The sequence below is a fragment of the Arachis ipaensis genome, chromosome B4 (genome assembly GCF_059453495.1).
Source record: "Arachis ipaensis isolate K30076 ecotype BB chromosome B4, ASM5945349v1, whole genome shotgun sequence".
NCBI lineage: Eukaryota > Viridiplantae > Streptophyta > Magnoliopsida > Fabales > Fabaceae > Arachis > Arachis ipaensis.
Genome location: NC_142439.1, coordinates 30,339,311 through 30,358,805, shown reverse-complemented (window position 1 = coordinate 30,358,805; position 19,495 = coordinate 30,339,311). Strand labels below are relative to the sequence as shown.

The following is a 19,495-nucleotide window of genomic DNA, read 5'->3' as shown; positions in this document are numbered from 1 at the left end:
CTTCTCTTCTTCTAAAAATTCGAACCCTCTTTTTCTCCTGGTGTTCGAATTTCTCTTCTTCTATTCTTTTCTTCTTCTACTCACATAAAGGAATCTCTATATTGTGACATAGAGGATTCCTCTTCTTTTCTATTTTCTTCTTTTTCATATGAGCAGGAACAAGGATAAGAACGTTCTTGTTGAGGCTGATCCTGAACCTGAAAGGACTCTGAAGAGGAAGCTAAGGGAAGCTAAAGCACAACTCTCTGGAGAAAATCTGACAGAAATTTTTGAAAAAGAAGGAGACATGGCCGAAAATAATAACAATACAAGGAAGATGCTTGGTGACTTTACTGCACCAAATTCCAATTTACATGGAAGAAGCATCTCAATCCCTACCATTGGAGCAAACAATTTTGAGCTAAAGCCTCAATTAATTTCTCTAATGCAACAGAATTGCAAGTTTCATGGACTTCCATCAGAAGATCCTTTTCAGTTCTTAACTGAATTCTTGCAAATCTGTGAGACTGTTAAGACCAATGGGGTTGATCCCGAGGTCTACAGGCTTATGTTTTTCCCGTTTGCTGTAAGAGACAGAGCTAGAATATGGTTGGACTCTCAACCTAAAGATAGCCTGAACTCTTGGGAGAAGCTGGTCACGACTTTCTTAGCCAAGTTCTTTCCTCCTCAAAAGCTTAGCAAGCTTAGAGTGGATGTTCAAACCTTCAAATAGAAAGAAGGTAAATCCCTCTATGAAGCTTGGGAGAGATACAAGGAACTGACCAAAAAGTGTCCTTCTGACATGCTTTCAGAATGGACCATCCTGGATATATTCTATGATGGTCTGTCTAAATTATCAAAGATGTCATTGGACCATTCTTCAGGTGGATCCATTCACCTAAAGAAAATGCCTGCAGAAGCTCAAGAACTCATTGACATGGTTGCAAATAACCAGTTCATGTACACTTCTGAAAGAAATCCTATGAGTAATGGGATGCCTCAGAGGAAGGGAGTTCTTGAAATTGATACTCTAAATGCCATATTGGCTCAGAATAAAATATTGACTAAGCAAGTCAATATGATTTCTCAGAGTCTGAATGGATTGCAAGCTGCATCCAACAGTACTCAAGAGGCATATTCTGAAGAAGAAGCTTATGATCCTGAGAACCCTGCAATAGCAGAGGTGAATTACATAGGGTAACCCTATGAAAATACCTATAATCCCTCATGGAGAAATCATCCAAATTTCTCATGGAAGGATCAACAAAAGCTTCAACAAGGCTTTAATAATGGTGGAAGAAATGGGTTTAGCAATAGCAAGCCTTTTCCATCACCCACTCAGCAACAGACAGAGAATTCTGAGCTGAATCCATCTAGCTTAGCAAATATAGTCTCTGATCTATCTAAGGCCACTCTAAGTTTCATGAATGAAATAAGGTCCTCCATTAGGAATTTGGAGGCACAAGTGGGCCAGCTGAGTAAAAGGGTCACTGAAACTCTTCCTAGTACTCTCCCAAGCAATACAGAAGAGAATCCAAAAAGAGAGTGCAAGGCCATTACCTTACTTGGTGTGGCCGAACCCAAAGAGGAGGAGGAGGACGTGAATCCTAGTGAGGAAGACCTCCTGGGACGCTCAGTGACCAATAAGGAGTTTCTCTTTGAGGAACCAAAGGAATCTGAGGCTCATCTAGAGACCATAGAGATTCCATTGAACCTCCTTCTGCCCTTCATGAGCTCTGATGAGTATTCATCCTCTGAAGAGAATGAAGACATTACGGAAGAGCAAGTTGCTAAGTACCTTGGTGCAATAATGAAGCTGAATGCCAAATTATTTGGCAATGAGACTTGGGAAGATGAACCTCCCTTGCTCACAAATGAACTAAATGCATTGGATAGGCAAAAATTACCTCAAAAGAAGCAGGATCCTGGTAAATTCCTAATTCCCTGTAACATAGGCACCATGACCTTTGAGAAGGCTCTGTGTGACCTAGGGTTAGGAATAAACTTAATGCCACTCTCTGTAATGGAGAAACTTGGGATCTTTGAGGTACAAGCTGCCAGAATCTCTTTAGAGATGGTAGACAACTCAAGAAAATAGGCTTATGGACAAGTAGAGGACGTGTTAGTAAAGGTCGAAGGCCTTTACATCCCTGTTGATTTTATAATCCTAGACACTGGGAAGGATGAGGATGAATCCATCATCCTTGGAAGACCCTTCCTAGCCACAGCAAGAGCTGTGATTGATGTGAACAGAGGAGAATTGGTCCTTCAACTGAATGAGGACAACCTTGTGTTTAAAACTCAAGGATCTCCTTCTGTAACCATGGAGAGTAAGCATGAAAAGCTTCTCTTACTGCAGAGTCAACCAAAGCCCCCACAGTCAAACTCTAAGTTTGGTGTTGGGAGGCCACAACCAAACTCTAAGTTTGGTGTTGAACCCCCACATACAAACTCTAAGTTTGGTGTTGGGAGGTCCCAACAATACTCTGAACATCTGTGAGGCTCCATGAGAGCTCACTGTCAAGCTATTGACATTAAAGAAGCGCTTGTTGGGAGGCAACCCAATGTTATTTAATTATATCTATTTATTTTCTATTGTTATTTTATGTTTTTTTAGGTTGATGATCATGTGGAGTCACAAAAACTACTGAAAAATAAAAAATAGAATGAAAAACAGCTTTAAAAACAGCTCACCCTGGAGGAAGAACTTACTGGTGTTTAAACGCCAGTAAGAAGCATCAAACTGGCGTTTAACACCAGAAAGAAGCATCAAGCTGGGGTTAAACGCCAGAAACAAGCACCAGACTGGCATTTAACGCCAGAACAGAGCATGGAAGTGGCGTTAAACGCCAGAAACAGGCTACATTTGGGCGTTTAATGCCAAAAACATGCAGCAAGCTGGCGTTTAACGCCAGACATGCATGCTAAGGGTGTTTTACACGCCTAATTGGAGCAGGGATGTTAAGTCCTTGACCCCACAGGATCCCCACATTTTCTTCTCTCCTCTTCACACCTTTTCATAACTCTCTTCCATAAATACCCCTCACCAATCACCTAATCACTCTCCCTCCATCTCCTTCATTTTCTTCCTCTTCTCCTTCTTTCTTTCTTCTTTTGCTCGGGGACGAGCAAACATTTTAAGTTTGGTGTGGTAAAAGCATTGTTTTTTATTTTTCCATAACCATTAATGGCACCTAAGGCCAGAGAAACCTCAAGAAAGAGGAAAGGGAAGGCAATTGCTTCCACCTCTGAGTCATGAGAGATGGAGAGATTCATCTCAAGGGTCCATAGCTCAGTAGTAGAGCATTTGACTGCACATCAAGAGAGCCCACTCATGGACCTCAACAAGAGCATGAGGAATTCCCTCACCAAGAAATCCCTGAGATGCCTCAGGGGATGCACTTTCCTCCACAAAACTATTGGGAGCAAATCAACACTACCCTAGGAGAATTAAGTTCCAACATGGGACAACTAAGGGTGGAACACCAAGAGCACTCCATCATTCTCCATGAGATTAGAGAAGATCAAAGAGCTATGAGGGAGGAGCAACAAAGACAAGGAAGAGACATAGAGGAGATCAAGAGCACCATTGGTTCTTCAAGAAGAGGAAGACGTCACCCTCACTAAGGTGGACCCGTTCTTTAATCTCCTTGTTCTTATTTTCCTATTTTTTGTTTACTATGCTTTATGTTTATGTTTGTGTCTTATTACATGATCATTAGTATTTAAGTGTCTATGCCTTAAATTTATGAATGTCCTATGAATCCATCACCTCTCTTAAATCAAAAATGTTCTAAAAACAAAAGAACAAGAAGTACAGGGTTTCGAATTCATCCTTGAAACTAGTTTAATTATTTTGATGTGGTGACAATACTTTTTGTTTTCTGAATGAATGCTTGAACAGTACATATGTCTTTTGAAATTGTTGTTTATGAATGTTAAATATGTTGGCTCTTGAAAGAATGATGAAAAAGGAGACATGTTATTTGATAATCTGAAAAATCATAAAAATGATTCTTGAAGCAAGAAAAAGCAGTGAATACAAAAGCTTGCGAAAAAAAAGAGAAAAGAAAAATGGCGAAAAAAAAAGAGAAGAAAGAAAAAGAAAAAGCAAGCAGAAAAAGGCAAAAGCTCTTTAAACCAAAAGGCAAGAGCAAAAAGCCAATAGCCCTTAAAACCAAAAGGCAAGGGTAATAAAAAGGATCCAAGGCTTTGAGCATCAGTGGATAGGAGGGCCTAAAGGAATAAAATCCTGGCCTAAGCGGCTAAACCAAGCTGTCCCTAACCATGTGCTTGTGGCGTGAAGGTGTCAAGTGAAAACTTGAGACTGAGCGGTTAAAGTCGAGGTCCAAAGCAAAAGAAGAGTGTGCTTAAGAACCCTGGACACCTCTAGTTGGGGACTTTAGCAAAGCTGAGTCACAATCTGAAAAGGTTCACCCAGTTATGTGTCTGTGGCATTTATGTATCCAGTGGTAATACTGGAAAACAAAGTACTTAGGGCCACGGCCAAGACTCATAAAGTAGCTGTGTTCAAGAATCAACATACTGAACTAGGAGAATCAATAACACTATCTGAATTCTAAGTTCCTATAGATGCCAATCATTCTGAACTTCAAGGGATAAAGTGAGATGCCGAAACTATTCAAGAGGCAAAAAGCTACTAGTCCCGCTCATCTGATTGGAGCTAAGTTTCATTGATATTTTGGAATTTATATTATATTCTCTTCTTTTTATCCTATTTGATTTTCAGTTGCTTGGGGACAAGCAACAATTTAAGTTTGGTGTTGTGATGAGCGGATAATTTATACGCTTTTTGGCATTGTTTTTACATAGTTTTCAGTATGATTTGATTAGTTTTTAGTATATTTTTATTAGTTTTTAAATAAAAATCACATTTCTAGACTTTACTATGAGTTTGTGTATTTTTCTGTGATTTCAGGTATTTTCTGGCTAAAATTGAGGGACTTGAGCAAAAACCAAATTCAGCGGTTGAAGAAGGACTGCAGATGCTGCTTGATTCTGACCTTCCTGCACTCAAAGTGGATTTTCTGGAGCTACAGAAGTCCAAATGGCGCGCTCTCAATTGCGTTGGAAAGTAGACATCTAGGGCTTTCTAGAAATATATAATATTTCATACTTTGCTCTAGTTTAGATGACGTAAACTGGCATTCAACGCCAGCTCTCTGCCCTATTCTGGAGTCAAATGCCAGAAACAGGTTGCAAAGTTGTGAAGATATGTTTAGACCATGGTCCTGTGCATCCGTTTTTGGTGCCATTGCCGGGGAATCAATTTCGAACAACAATTCACAACCTGAGTAGCAATTTCGCATACCAAGTTTTTGGCGCCGTTGCCGGGGATTGTTTGAGTTTGGACAACTAATGGTTCATCCTGTTGCTCAGATTAGGTAATTTTTTTTTTGTTTTGTTTACAAAAATTTTTCAAAAATCTTTCAAAAAATTTTCTCATCTGTTTTCGAAAAAAAAATAAAAATGTTTTCAAAAAAATTTTTATTCAAAATTTTTAAAGAATGAATTCTAGTGTCTCATGAAGCATGTGAAACCTGGCTGGCTGTAAAGCCATGTCTAAATTTATTTGGACTGAGGCTTGCAATTTGTTATCAAGAGCACGCTAGTTGTTGCTAATCCACGTGCTGCTGTTCCTGATTTACATGCTGAAGCTTGGCTGGCCATTGGCCATGTCTAGTGTTTTGGACCCGAGCTTTCATTGAAAGCTTGGCTGGCTAGTGAGCCATGTCTAATTCCTGGACTGAAGCTTTAGACTAACATGGCAAGACTCCTGGAATTCATATTAAAAATTTTAGAATCCTTATTTTTCTTTTACAAAATAATTTTCGAAAAAATCCAAAAAAAAATTAGAAAATCATAAAAATCAAAAATATTTTTTGTGTTTCTTGTTTGAGTCTTGAGTCATATCATAAGTTTGGTGTCAATTTCATGTGCATCTTGCATTTTTCGAAAATAATCATGCATTCATAGTGTTCTTCATGATCTTCAAGTTGTTCTTGGTAAGTCTTCTTGTTTGATCTTTGCATTTGCATGTTTTGTGTCTTTTCTTGTTTTTCATATGCATTCTGGAATTCTTAGTGTCTAAGCATTAAAGAATTCTAAGTTTGGTGTCTTGCATGTTTTCTTTGCATTAAAAATTTTTCAAAAATATGTTCTTGGTGTTCATCTTGACATTCAAAGTGTTCTTGGTGTTCATCTTGACATTCATAGCATTCTTGCATGCATCACATGTTTTGATCTAAAATTCTCATGCATTGCATCATTTTTTTTTGTTTTTCTCTCTCATCAAAAAATTCAAAAAATCAAAAAATATCTTTCCCTTTTTCTCTCTCATAAATTCGAAAATTAGATTTGACTTTTTCAAAAAATTTTAAAATCTAGTTGTTTTCATGAGTCAAATCAAATTTTCAATTTAAAAATCTTATCTTTTTCAAAATCTTTTTCAAAAATCAAATCTTTTTCAAATTTCTTAGTTATTTTCGAAAATTCAAAAAATGTTTTTCAAAAATCTTTTTCTTATTTTTATATCAAATTTTCGAAAATAACAATACCAATTAATGTTTTGATTCAAAAATTTCAAGTTTGTTACTTGCTTGTTAAGAAAGATTCAAACTTTAAGTTCTAGAATCATATCTTGTGATTTCTTGTGAATCAAGTCATTAATTGTGATTTTAAAAATCAAATCTTTTTCAAAACTAATTTCTATCATATCTTTTCAAAAATATCTTCTCATCTTATCTTTTTCAAAAATTTGATTTCAAAATATCTTTTCTAACTTCCTAACTTCTTATCTTTTCAAAATTGTTTCAACTAACTAACTAACTTTTTTTTGTTTGTTTCTTATCTTTTTCAAAACTACCTAACTAACTCTCTCTCTCTAATTTTCGAAAATATCTTCCCTCTTTTTCAAAAATTTCTTTTTTATTAACTAATTATTTTTATTTTTGATTTTAAAAAAAAATTTCGAAAAAAATACTAACCTTTTTCAAAAACTATTTTCGAAAATCACTAACTCTTTTTCAAAAATTATTTTCGAAAATTCTCCCTCTCCCATCTTATTCTATTTATTTATTCATTTACTAACATCTCATTTCACATCTCTGCCCTCCTCACAGTTGTGTTTCTTTCTTTACATCACATTCTTTGTCTCCCTCTTTTCTTCCACTCACAAAGGGATCCCTATACTGTGGTATAAAGGATCTCTATTATTATTATTTTTCTGTGCCCTCTTCTTTGTCATATGAGCAGGAGCAAGGACAAGAACATTCTTGTTGAAGCAGATCCAGAACCTGAAAGGACTCTGAAGAGAAAATTAAGAGAAGCTAAATTACAACAATCCAGAGATAACCTGTCAGAAATTTTCGAACAGGAAGAGGAGATGGCAGCCAAAAATAATAATAATGCAAGGAGAATGCTTGGTGACTTTACTGCACCTAATTCCAATTTACATGGAAGAAGCATCTCCATTCCTGCCATTGGAGCAAACAACTTTGAGCTGAAACCTCAATTAGTTTCTCTGATGCAGCAGAACTGCAAGTTTCATGGACTTCCATCTGAAGATCCTTTTCAGTTCTTAACTGAATTTTTGCAGATATGTGATACTGTTAAGACTAATGGAGTAGATCCTGAAGTCTACAGGCTCATGCTTTTCCCTTTTGCTGTAAGAGACAGAGCTAGAATATGGTTGGATTCTCAACCTAAAGACAGTCTGAACTCTTGGGATAAGCTGGTCAAGGCTTTCTTAGCCAAGTTCTTTCCTCCTCAAAAGCTGAGTAAGCTTAGAGTGGATGTTCAAACCTTCAGACAGAAGGAAGGTGAATCCCTCTATGAAGCTTGGGAGAGATACAAAGGACTGACCAAAAAGTGTCCTTCTGACATGCTTTCAGAATGGACCATCCTGGATATATTCTATGATGGTCTGTCTGAGTTATCTAAGATGTCATTGGACACCTCTGCAGGTGGATCCATTCACCTAAAGAAAACGCCTGCAGAAGCTCAAGAACTCATTGACATGGTTGCAAATAACCAGTTCATGTACACTTCTGAAAGGAATCCTATGAATAATGGGACGCCTATGAAGAAGGGAGTTCTTGAGATTGATACTCTGAATGCCATATTGGCTCAGAACAAAATATTGACTCAGCAAGTCAATATGATCTCTCAGAGTCTGAATGGAGTGCAAGCTGCATCCAACAGTACTCAAGAGGCTTCTTATGCAGAAGAAGCTTATAATCCTGAGAACCCTGCAATAGCAGAGGTGAATTACTTAGGTGAACCTTATGGAAACACCTATAACTCATCATGGAGAAATCATCCAAATTTCTCATGGAAGGATCAAAAGCCTCAACAAGGCTTTAATAATGGTGGAAGAAACAGGTTTAACAATAATAAACCTTTTCCATCATCCACTCAGAAACAGACAGAGAACTCTGAACAAAATACTTCTAATTTAACAAACTTAGTCTCTGATCTATCTAAGGCCACTGTAAGTTTCATGAATGAAACAAGATCTTCCATTAGAAATCTGAAAGCACAAGTGGGCCAGCTGAGTAAAAGGATCACTGAAATCCCTCCTAGTACTCTCCCAAGCAATACAGAAGAGAATCCAAAAGGAGAGTGCAAGGCCATTGACATAAGCACCATGGCCGAACCCAAAGAAGGAGAGGAGGACGTGAATCCCAAGGAGGAAGACCTCCTGGGACGCCCAGTGATCAATAAGGAGCTTCCCTCTGAGGAACCAAAGGACTCTGAGGCTCATCTAGAGACCATAGAGATCCCATTAAACCTCCTTATGCCATTCATGAGCTCTGATAAGTATTCCTCTTCTGAAGAGAATGAGGATGTTACTGAAGAGCAAACTGCCAAGTTTCTTGGTGCAATCATGAAGCTGAATGCCAAATTATTTGGCATTGATACTTGGGAAGTTGAACCTCCCTTGTTCATCAATGAACTAAGTGATCTGGATCAACTGACATTGCCTCAGAAGAGACAGGATCCTGGAAAGTTCATAATACCTTGTACCATAGGCACCATAATCTTTAAGGCTCTGTGTGACCTTGGTTCAGGGATAAACCTCATGCCCCTCTCTGTAATAGAGAAACTGGGAATCTATGGGGTGCAAGCTGCTAAAATCTCATTAGAGATGGCAGACAATTCAAGAAAACAGGCATATGGACAAGTAGAGGACGTGTTAGTAAAGGTTGAAGGCCTTTACATCCCTGCTGATTTCATAGTCCTGGATACTGGAAAGGAAGAGGATGAATCCATCATCCTAGGAAGACCTTTCCTAGCCACAGCAAGAGCTGTGATTGATGTGGACAGAGGAGAATTAATCCTTCAATTGAATGAGGACAACCTTGTGTTTACAACTCAAGGATCTCTCTCTGTATCCATGGAGAGGAAGCAGAAAAAGCTTCTCTCAAAGCAGAGTCAAACAAAGCCCCCACAGTCAAACTCTAAGTTTGGTGTTGGGAGGCCACAACCAAACTCTAAGTTTGGTGTTGAACTCCCATATCCAAACTCTAAGTTTGGTGTTGGAGAGTCTCAACAATGCTCTGAACATTTGTGAGGCTCCATGAGAGCCCACTATCAAGCTATTGACATTAAAGAAGCGCTTGTTGGGAGGCAACCCAATGTTTATTTATCTAATTTTGTTTTTGTTTTTCATGTTTTATTAGGTTCATGATCATGTGGAGTCACAAAATAAATATAAAAATTGGAAACGGAATCAAAAACAGCAGAAGAAAAATCACACCCTGGAGGAGCATCTGCCTGGCGTTCAACGCCAGAACAGAGCATGGTTCTGGCACTGAACGCCCAAAATGGGCAGCATTCTGGCACTGAACACCCAGAACAAGCATGGTTCTGGTGTTCAATGCCAGAAATGGCAACAAATGGGCGTTGAACGCTCAAAATGGGCACCAACCTGGCGCTGAACACCCAGAGTTGTGTGCAAAGGCATTTTACATGCCTAATTGGTGCAGGGATGCAAATCCTTGACACCCCAGGATCTGTGGACCCCACAGGATCCCCACCTACCTCCACTCACTTCTTCTCACCACTCTCCTTCACACAACCCCATAAACACTCTTCCCCAAAAAACCCTTCACCAATCACCTCAATCTTTCTTCCCCATCACCTCTTCACCACTCACATCCATCCACTCTTCCCCATAAACCTACCTCATAAACTCCACCTACCTTCAAAATTCAAAACCAATTTCCCACCCAAACCCACCCATATGGCCGAAACCTCTCCCCCCCTCCCTTCCCTATATAAAGCCCTCCATTCTTCATCAAATTCACACAACACACCCCTCTACACCCTTCTTGGCCGAAACACTTCCCACTCTCCCTCTCCTCCATTTCTTCTTCTTCTTCATCTATTCTTTCTTTTATTGCTCGAGGGCGAGCAAAATTCTAAGTTTGGTGTGGTAAAAGCATAAGCTTTTTGTTTTTCCATTACCATTAATGGCACCTAAGACCGGAGAATCCTCTAGAAAGGGGAAAGGGAAGACAAAAGCTTCCACATCCGAGTCATGGGAGATGGAAAGGTTCACCTCCAAAGCCCATCAAGACCACTTCTATGATGTTGTGGCCAAGAAGAAGGTGATCCCTGAGGTCCCTTTTAAACTCAAAAGAAATGAGTATCCGGAGATCCGACATGAAATTCAAAGAAGAGGTTGGGAAGTTCTAACAAATCCCATCCAACAAGTCGGCATCCTAATGGTTCAAGAGTTCTATGCCAATGCATGGATCACCAAGAACCATGATCAAAGTAAGAACCCGGATCCAAAGAACCATGTTACAATGGTTCGGGGAAAATACTTAGATTTTAGTCCGGAGAATGTGAGGTTGGCGTTTAACTTGCCCATGATGCAAAGAGATGAACGCCCCTACACTAGAAGGGTCAACTTTAATCAAAGGTTGGACCAAGTCCTTATGGACATATGTGTAGAAGGAGCTCAATGGAAGATTGACTCCAAAGGCAAACCGGTTCAACTAAGAAGATTGGACCTCAAGCCTGTAGCTAGAGGATGGTTGGAGTTCATTCAATGCTCAATCATTCCCACTAGCAACCGGTCTGAAGTTACTATAGACCGGGCCATCATGATCCATAGCATCATGATTGGAGAAGAGGTGGAAGTTCATGAGATTATACCTCAAGAACTCTACAAGGTGGCTGACAAGTCCTCCACTATGGCAAGGTTAGCCTTTCCTCACCTCATTTGCCACCTATGCAATTCAGCTGGGATTGACATAGAGGGAGATATCCTCATCAAAGAGGACAAGCCCATCACTAAGAAAAAGATGGAGCAAGCAAGAGAGCCAATTCATGGAGCTCAAGAGGCGTATGAAGCTCATCACCATGAGATCCCGGAGATGCCTCAAATGCACTTTCCTCCACAAAACTATTGGGAGCAAATCAACACCTCCCTAGGAGAATTGAGTTCCAATATGGGACAACTAAGGGTGGAACATCAAGAGCACTCCATCATGCTTCATGAAATAAGAGAAGATCAAAAAGCAATGAGGGAGGATCAACAAAGACAAGGAAGAGACATAGAAGAGCTCAAGGACATCATTGGTTCCTCAAGAAGGAAACGCCACCATCACTAAGGTGGATTCATTCCTTGTTCTTACTCCTTCTGTTTTTCGTTTTCTATGTTGTGTGCTTATCTATGTTTGTGTCTTCATTACATGATCATTAGTAAGTAGTAACTATGTCTTAAAGTTATGAATGTCCTATGAATCCATCACCTCTCTTAAATGAAAAATGTTTTAATTCAAAAGAACAAGAAGTACATGAGTTTCGAATTTATCCTTGAACTTAGTTTAATTATATTGATGTGGTGACAATGCTTCTTATTTTCTGAATGAATGCTTGAACAGTGCATATGTCTTTTGAAGTTGTTGTTTAAGAATGTTAAATATGTTGGCTCTTGAAAGAATGATGACTAGGAGACATGTTATTTGATAATCTGAAAAATCATAAAAATGATTCTTGAAGCAAGAAAAAGCAGCAAAGAACAAAGCTTGCAGAAAAAAAAAGTAGGCAAAAAAAAATAGAAAGAAAAAGAAAAAGCAAGCAGAAAAATCCAAAAGCTCTTAAAACCAAGAGGCAAGAGCAAAAAGCCAATAACCCTTAAAACCAAAAGGCAAGGGCAAATAAAAAGGATCCCAAGGCTTTGAGCATCAGTGGATAGGAGGGCCTAAAGGAATAAAATCCTGGTCTAAGCGGCTAAACCAAGCTGTCCCTAACCATGTGCTTGTGGCGTGTAGGTGTCAAGTGAAAACTTGAGACTGAGCGGTTAAAGTCAAGGTCCAAAGCAAAAAAAAGAGTGTGCTTAAGAACCCTGGACACCTCTAATTGGGGACTTTAGCAAAGCTGAGTCACAATCTGAAAAGGTCCACCCAATTATGTGTCTGTGGCATTTATGTATCCGGTGGTAATACTGGAAAACAAAGTGCTTAGGGCCACGGCCAAGACTCATAAAGAAGCTGTGTTCAAGAATCATCATACTAAACTAGGAGAGTCAATAACACTATCTGAACTCTGAGTTCCTATAGATGCCAATCATTCTGAACCTCAATGGATAAAGTGAGATGCCAAAACTATTCAAGAGGCAAAAAGCTATAAGTCCCGTTCATATGATTGAAGCTATGTTTCATTGATAGTTTGGAATTTATAGTATATTCTCTTCTTTTTATCCTATTTGATTTTCAGTTGCTTGGGGACAAGCAACAATTTAAGTTTGGTGTTGTGATGAGCGGATAATTTATACGCTTTTTGGCATTGTTTTTAGTATGTTTTTAGTAGGATCTATTTACTTTTAGGGATGTTTTCATTAGTTTTTATGTTAAATTCACATTTCTGGACTTTACTATGAGTTTGTGTATTTTTCTGTGATTTCAGGTATTTTCTGGCTGAAATTGAGGGACTTGAGTAGAAATCAAATTCGGAGGTTAAAGAAGGACTGCTGATGCTGTTGGATTCTGACCTCCCTGCACTCAAAGTCGATTTTCTGGAGCTACAGAACTCGAAATGGCGCGCTTCCATTTGCGTTGGAAATTAGACATCCAGGGCTTTCCAGCAATATATAATAGTCCATACTTTGGCCAAGAATAGACGACGTAAACTGGCGTTCAACGCCAGCTTTCTGCCCAAATCTGGCGTCCAGCGCCAGAAAAGGAGCCAAAACCAGAGTTGAACGCCCAAACTGGCACAAAAACTGGCGTTCAACTCCAAGAAGAACCTCTACACGTGCAACACTCAAGCTCAGCCCAAGCACACACCAAGTGGGCCCCGGAAGTGGATTTATGCATCAATTACTTACTTCTGTAAACCCTAGTAGCTAGTTTATTATAAATAGGACCTTTTACTATTGTATTAGACATCTTTGATCAGTTGTATGCTATCTTAGATCACGTTTGAGGGCTGGCCTCTCGGCCATGCCTGGACTTTCACTTATGTAATTTTAACGGTAGAGTTTCTACACTCCATAGATTAAGGTGTGGAGCTCTGCTGTTCCTCAAAGATTAATGCAAAGTACTACTGTTTTCTATTCAATTCATCTTGTTTCGCTTCCAAGATATTCATTCGTACTTCAATCTGAGTGTGATGAACGTGACAATCATCATCATTCCCTATGAACGCGTGCCTGACAACCACTTCCGTTCTACCTTAGACTGAATGAGTATCTCTTAGATCTCCTAACCAGAATCTTCGTGGCGTAAGCTAGAATGATGGTGCCATTCAAGAGAATCCGGAAGGTCTAAACCTTGTCTGTGATATTCCGAGTAGGATTCAATGAATGAATGACTGTGACGAGCTCCAAACTCGCGATTGCGGGGCGTTAGTGACAGACGCAAAAGGATAGTAAATCCTATTCCAGCATGATCGAGAACTGACAGATGAATAGCCGTGCCGTGACAGGGTGCGTTGACCATTTTCACTGAGAGGATAAGATGAAGCCATTAACAAGGGTGATGCCTCCAGACGATTAGCCGTGCCGTGACAGGGCATTGGATCATTTTCCCGAGAGATGACTGAAAGTAGCCATTGACAGTGGTGATGTATCACATAAAGCCAGCCATGGAAAGGAGTAAGACTGATTGGATGAAGATAGCAGGAAAGCAGAGGTTCAGAGGAACGAAAGCATCTCTATTCGCTTATCTGAAACTCTCACCAATGATTTACATAAGTATTTCTATCCCTATTTTATTATATTATTTTCGAAAACTCCATAACCATTTGATATCCGCCTGACTGAGATTTACAAGGTGACCATAGCTTGCTTCATACCAACAATCTCCGTGGGATTCGACCCTTACTCACGTAAGGTATTACTTGGACGACCCAGTGCACTTGCTGGTTAGTTATGCGAAGTTGTGAAGATATGTTTAGACCATGGTCCTGTGCATCCGTTTTTGGTGCCATTGCCGGGGAATCAATTTCGAACAACAATTCACAACCTGAGTAGCAATTTCGCATACCAAAGTCCTCTTCACTATCACTATTCATTCCTCCGTACACTTTAGCTCTATCATCTTCCATGCCTAAGTCAAATTGAATTGCATCTGTAGCTATATGTTCAAACCCAACATACAACTCAATCTTCAGCTGTTGCACCTGAATTTACTGGTGAATATGAAACACATGATGCATACTTGCTTCGTCAATAATGGGCATAATTCAAATTATATTAGATTATCAAATACAATAACGGAAATTCTGTACAGAATATTGCTCACCCTCTTTAAGATATCACTCTCTATGCTTTGACCAAGACCGTACTATAGATCCACAAACATCATAGTGCATGAAATCATAAATGAAAATATATTCTCACACGCAATGCTCACACCCACATGTTTATTTCAAATAATCTCACTGTTATAATACACTAGTATATTTGCGGTACCCTCTATTACACCACCAACACACTAAAACAACTCTTTTCACAATGAAGTAAAATGGTAAAGAACTTCGTATTTATAGGCAGATTTTTTGGATAAATTAGGGAACACTCAACATGTGACCTGTGTTGAAATGATATCCAATCAGCGTCTGACACATGGCAACACATGTCCTGCATGTTGGGCCTACTCCCTCTGCATGCTTCACCCATCTGCAATTACACACCTTTAGCCTATTTCAGTGTGTATCTCACCAACAAAATTCATATTAAAAAAATGAGCCTCATAATAACATGTTTATTAATCCACCTTTTTAATATATAAATATGGTAATAATAATAAATTTGAAATTAAAAAAAATAGTAAGTAACAACATATTTAATAATAAAGAGCATTTTAGGAAATAATTTGGACGTAATTACTCTCATATTTATAAATTAGATTAAATAGAAGATACAAAAATATATAATGAGACATTTTAAAAAAATAATTTAGACACTAAACAACTCTCATATCCCCTGTATAATTGACAAATAGATAGATAGATATACATAGGATAAAGATGGTGCGCGAAATTAGAACTCGCACAACTTTATCGGCAAGTACACCGGGTCATCCAAGTAATACCTCAAGTGAGTGGGGGTCGATCCCACGAGAATTGTTGGATTGAGCAAGCAATAGTTATCCTGTTAGACTTAGTCAGGTAAACAGTAAAAGGTGGTTGTTGTTGTAAAACGTATAAGTAGTAAAAAGCAAGAAAGCAATTAAACGGGTTTAGAGTAAAACAATGATGAGAAAACAGTTAAGGTCTCGGAGATGTTTATCTTTCCGGATTAAAACATCTTACCAGCTATTTTAACAATGAGTGATTCCTTCTATGGCAAACCATAAGTGATTAAGACCTAATCTCTTAGCGATTTAATCTCCTCTAATCTTCATCAAAAGCCACTCTTGTGGTCATTCAATTCAGATCAGAGGGTGACGTTCAGAAAACTAGTTTAGCACCACAAAACCTCAATTACCCAAAGCTAACAGGATTTTATGTCACATATCGTAATTAGTCCAGGTAATTCACAGTTTAGGAGGAGTGTTTTCAAGCTGTAGCTCAAGCGAGATAGCTCTCTCGAGAATCACAAGAGCTCATGTAGAATAAGGGTCATACTCTCGTTCAACCCAGATTCAAAAGATTAAGAACGAAAACAACACCTTAGAATTGAATCAAACATTAATTAAAATAGCAGAATAATAATCTTTATCCATAGAAATAAATAGAGCTCCTAACCTTAACCAAGAGGTTTAGTTGCTCATAACTTTACAAAGAAAATAGGTTTCTGAAAAAGTGCGAAGGAAGAAGATCTGCTAAACCTAATGGATATTCTCCTATAAATACTAACCTAATAATAAATGCTAAACCTAAAAGATATTATTTTAAATTAAAAATTACAAAGATAAAATAAGATAAGCATAAGAAGTGCTAAAATCCACTTAGAGGCCCAATAGCATGTAAACCGAGTTGTTTGCTGGCGTTCAGCGCTAGGATTGGGCGTTGAACACCAGAGAAGGGGAGTGCGTTCTATTCCTTTCCCCCCCTGGCTGGCGTTGAATGCCGGTTTGGGCATTCAGCGCCCAAGGGGAGCTAACAGCTTTTTTTGTCTTTTGCTCCAGGCTTCTCTAAACTACTCCAAATTTCACCTAAAACCATAAAAACACAAGAAAAAACTCAAAGTAGCAACCAAAGGTGAATTTTGCACTAAAATATAATAAAACCTAATAAAATCTAACTAAAAATAATATAAAAAAACCTAGAAAAAGGGTATAAGATGCTCACTGATGGGAAAATTTGTGGAAAAACGAATTTCCAAAACACCTAATTCTAACCGGCAAGTATACCGGGTCACATCAAGTAATAAAACTCACGTGAGTGAGGTCGATCCCACAGGGATTGATGGATCAAGCAACTTTAGTGGGTGATTAGTTTAGTCAAGCTAACATTGAAGTGAATTGTGTGAAATTGTAACCAACAGAATTATAAATGACAGGAAATTAAAGTTGCAGAATGTAAATGGGCAAAAACTTAAAGAACAAGCAATGTAAATTGCAGAAACTTAAATGACAAGAAATGTAAATTGCATGAAAAGTAAAGGGGGGCTGGGTGCTGGAAATTAAAGAAAGCAATGGATCCAAGGCAAGAAAAGTAAATTCAGATTTGCAGCAAGCTCAAAGTTAAAGTGTAGAATGTAAATGTGCAGGAAATGTAAATTGGAAGCAATGCAATAGAAAGTAAAAATTGCAGAGAAGGAAATTGTAGCAGAAAAGTAAATCAGCAAGAAAACTCAAATCAATTGTGAAATCTAGAAAGACAAGTGAAGATCTCAGGGGCTCAATGAGACTAGAAAACAAGTCTAGATCTCAAGTCCTTCCTTGATCCAATAAAGAACAATTTGCAAAAGAAATGAAGATGAAAGCAGTAAACAGAGTGTTGATTCAAATCCTTAATTCACTGAAATTTTGTAGAAGAAGAACAAGAGAAATCTCAAAGTGAGAATGAAACAGAATTCCTTCAATTCTCAACCCAAGATTCAAAACAAAGAGAAAAACTAAAGAGAGAGAGTTCTCTATTCCTAATGCTCTCTAATGGAGCCAGCCTACTGATAAAGATGATAAGGATGCCTTATATAGGCTTTTCCAAATGAAAATGAAAATGAAATTGAAATTAAAAAAAAATTACAATTGAATGAAATTCCTAATCTCGCTCCTCTGTGTGCCTTTGAGTGATGGTAATGGGCTTAGCTTGCTTTGAATTTGAGGAAGAATGGATCTGGATGGCCTTGATGGAATTGGGATCATTCACGTTTAAGTCAACGTTTAAGGCAAACGTTGACTCAAACGTCTTGTAATGGCATGATGCAGAATGGGGGTTTGCTGTCACTCACGTTTGAGTTCACGTTTGAGGTCAAACATGAGCTCAAACATTAAGTCCTCTTGGATGTGTTTTTAAAGTTCAAGTCTTGGGACGCTTCTTTGTCCTCTTTTCAACGTTGCTAATTTCATTCCTAATATAAACTATTATATATGGTTTGAAAGTTCTGAATGTCATATTTCCAACGCAACTGGAATCACCTCAATTGGACATCTACAACTCAAGTTATGCTCCATTGAAGGGGACAGGGTCGCTGGCTTTGGTGTGCAATGTTTGAGGCGACGTTTGCCTCAAACGTGGACGAAAACGTCAGGTTTTGGAGGCTCAAATGCATTGTCCACCCCATACTATTATATATTGTTGGAAAGCCCTGAATGTCTACTTTCCAATGCCATTGGAAGCGCATCATTTGGAGCTCCACAACTCGAGTTATACTCCGTCGAAGGTGTAGAGGTCAGTTGGCCTCACTGCAGGTTGCCACCATGTTCGTTTATGCACATTTCGGGGCAATTTTCTCCCTCAATTTTGGTGTCCACCATGCAGTGCCATATATGCTTGGAAAGCTCTCGATTCCTACTTTCCATTGCTTTTTGAATCATCTCATTTGGAGCTCTGTAGCTCAAGTTATTCTTGTTGGAAGTATACCCCTTCAGGATGTGAGGAGCAACGTTTGACCTCAAGTTTGAGGCAAACGTTGGCGCAAGCTTCTGGCCTCCCTAGGTGAAATTTGGCTTTTCCTCACGTTTGAGCTTAAGTTTGAGGCAAACTTTAGCTCAAACGTGAGTCCTTCTTCTTGCCCTTGCCATCTTCTTTTCTTCAACCTTTTTCAAAGCTTTTTCACCTATCATCAATCAATCAAAAGTATCAAAGCTATGCTCAAAATCATGAGATTGTTTTTCTTTCATAATATATGACAATTATAGCACAAAATCTCATGAAAATGTATCAATTTATCCATGATTGATTGAATCAAAGGAAACATGAAATTCTACCCAATTGGCTTACTTATGGCTCAAGAAAGTGTATAAAACCTATTAAAAAAACAAAGAAAAAGCATAGAAAAACATGACATGGTGACATGTCATCACTCACGCATCACAACACTAAAATTAAACAGTTGCTTGTCCTCAAGCAACCAAAAACAAAATAGGACCAAGGAAGAGAAAACACATAAGATTAAAGTTGTCAATCAAGCTCAGGTCTAATTACTGAATGGAGCTATTAACACTATTTCTAAATACCTTTGGCATTTCACTATCCTTTGAAGCTCAGAAATATTGGTGTCCCTTTGATGAATCCATATTTGTTGATGATTTTTAGTTGAAATTGAATGGATTTCATTATATAAACTTGCACTTATTCCCTTAAATAGCATGCTTTTGAACTTTCCTCCTAATTTGTGCTTGATTATAAAAACATGCTCTTTTGTGCTTAATTTGATTAATTTTATCCCATTTGCCTTCCATTCGATGCCTTGATGTTGTTTCTGAGTGATTTCAGATGTATAAGGTAAGAATGGCTTGGAGAGAATGGAAGAGGAGCATGCAAAGTGGAGGAAGCATGAAGAATCAAAGGAAAAGAGCACAGTGATGTGTGCGTATGCACAGACCTGCGTGCGTATGCACAACCATCAGAGCAAAGACACGCGTGC

General features: G+C 38.5%; 2 non-coding genes across 2 annotated transcripts; both read right to left on the bottom strand.

Moving 5' to 3' along the window:
• Positions 1–679: 679 nt before the first annotated feature.
• Positions 680–787, bottom strand: LOC148567064 (small nucleolar RNA R71). Its single transcript, XR_015881755.1, has one exon. It is a non-coding gene; the product is annotated as a small nucleolar RNA R71 (small nucleolar RNA).
• A 6,993-nt stretch (positions 788–7,780) lies between these two features.
• LOC148567063 (small nucleolar RNA R71) lies at positions 7,781–7,888 on the bottom strand. Its single transcript, XR_015882850.1, has one exon. It is a non-coding gene; the product is annotated as a small nucleolar RNA R71 (small nucleolar RNA).
• Between the last annotated feature and the right edge of the window lie 11,607 nt (positions 7,889–19,495).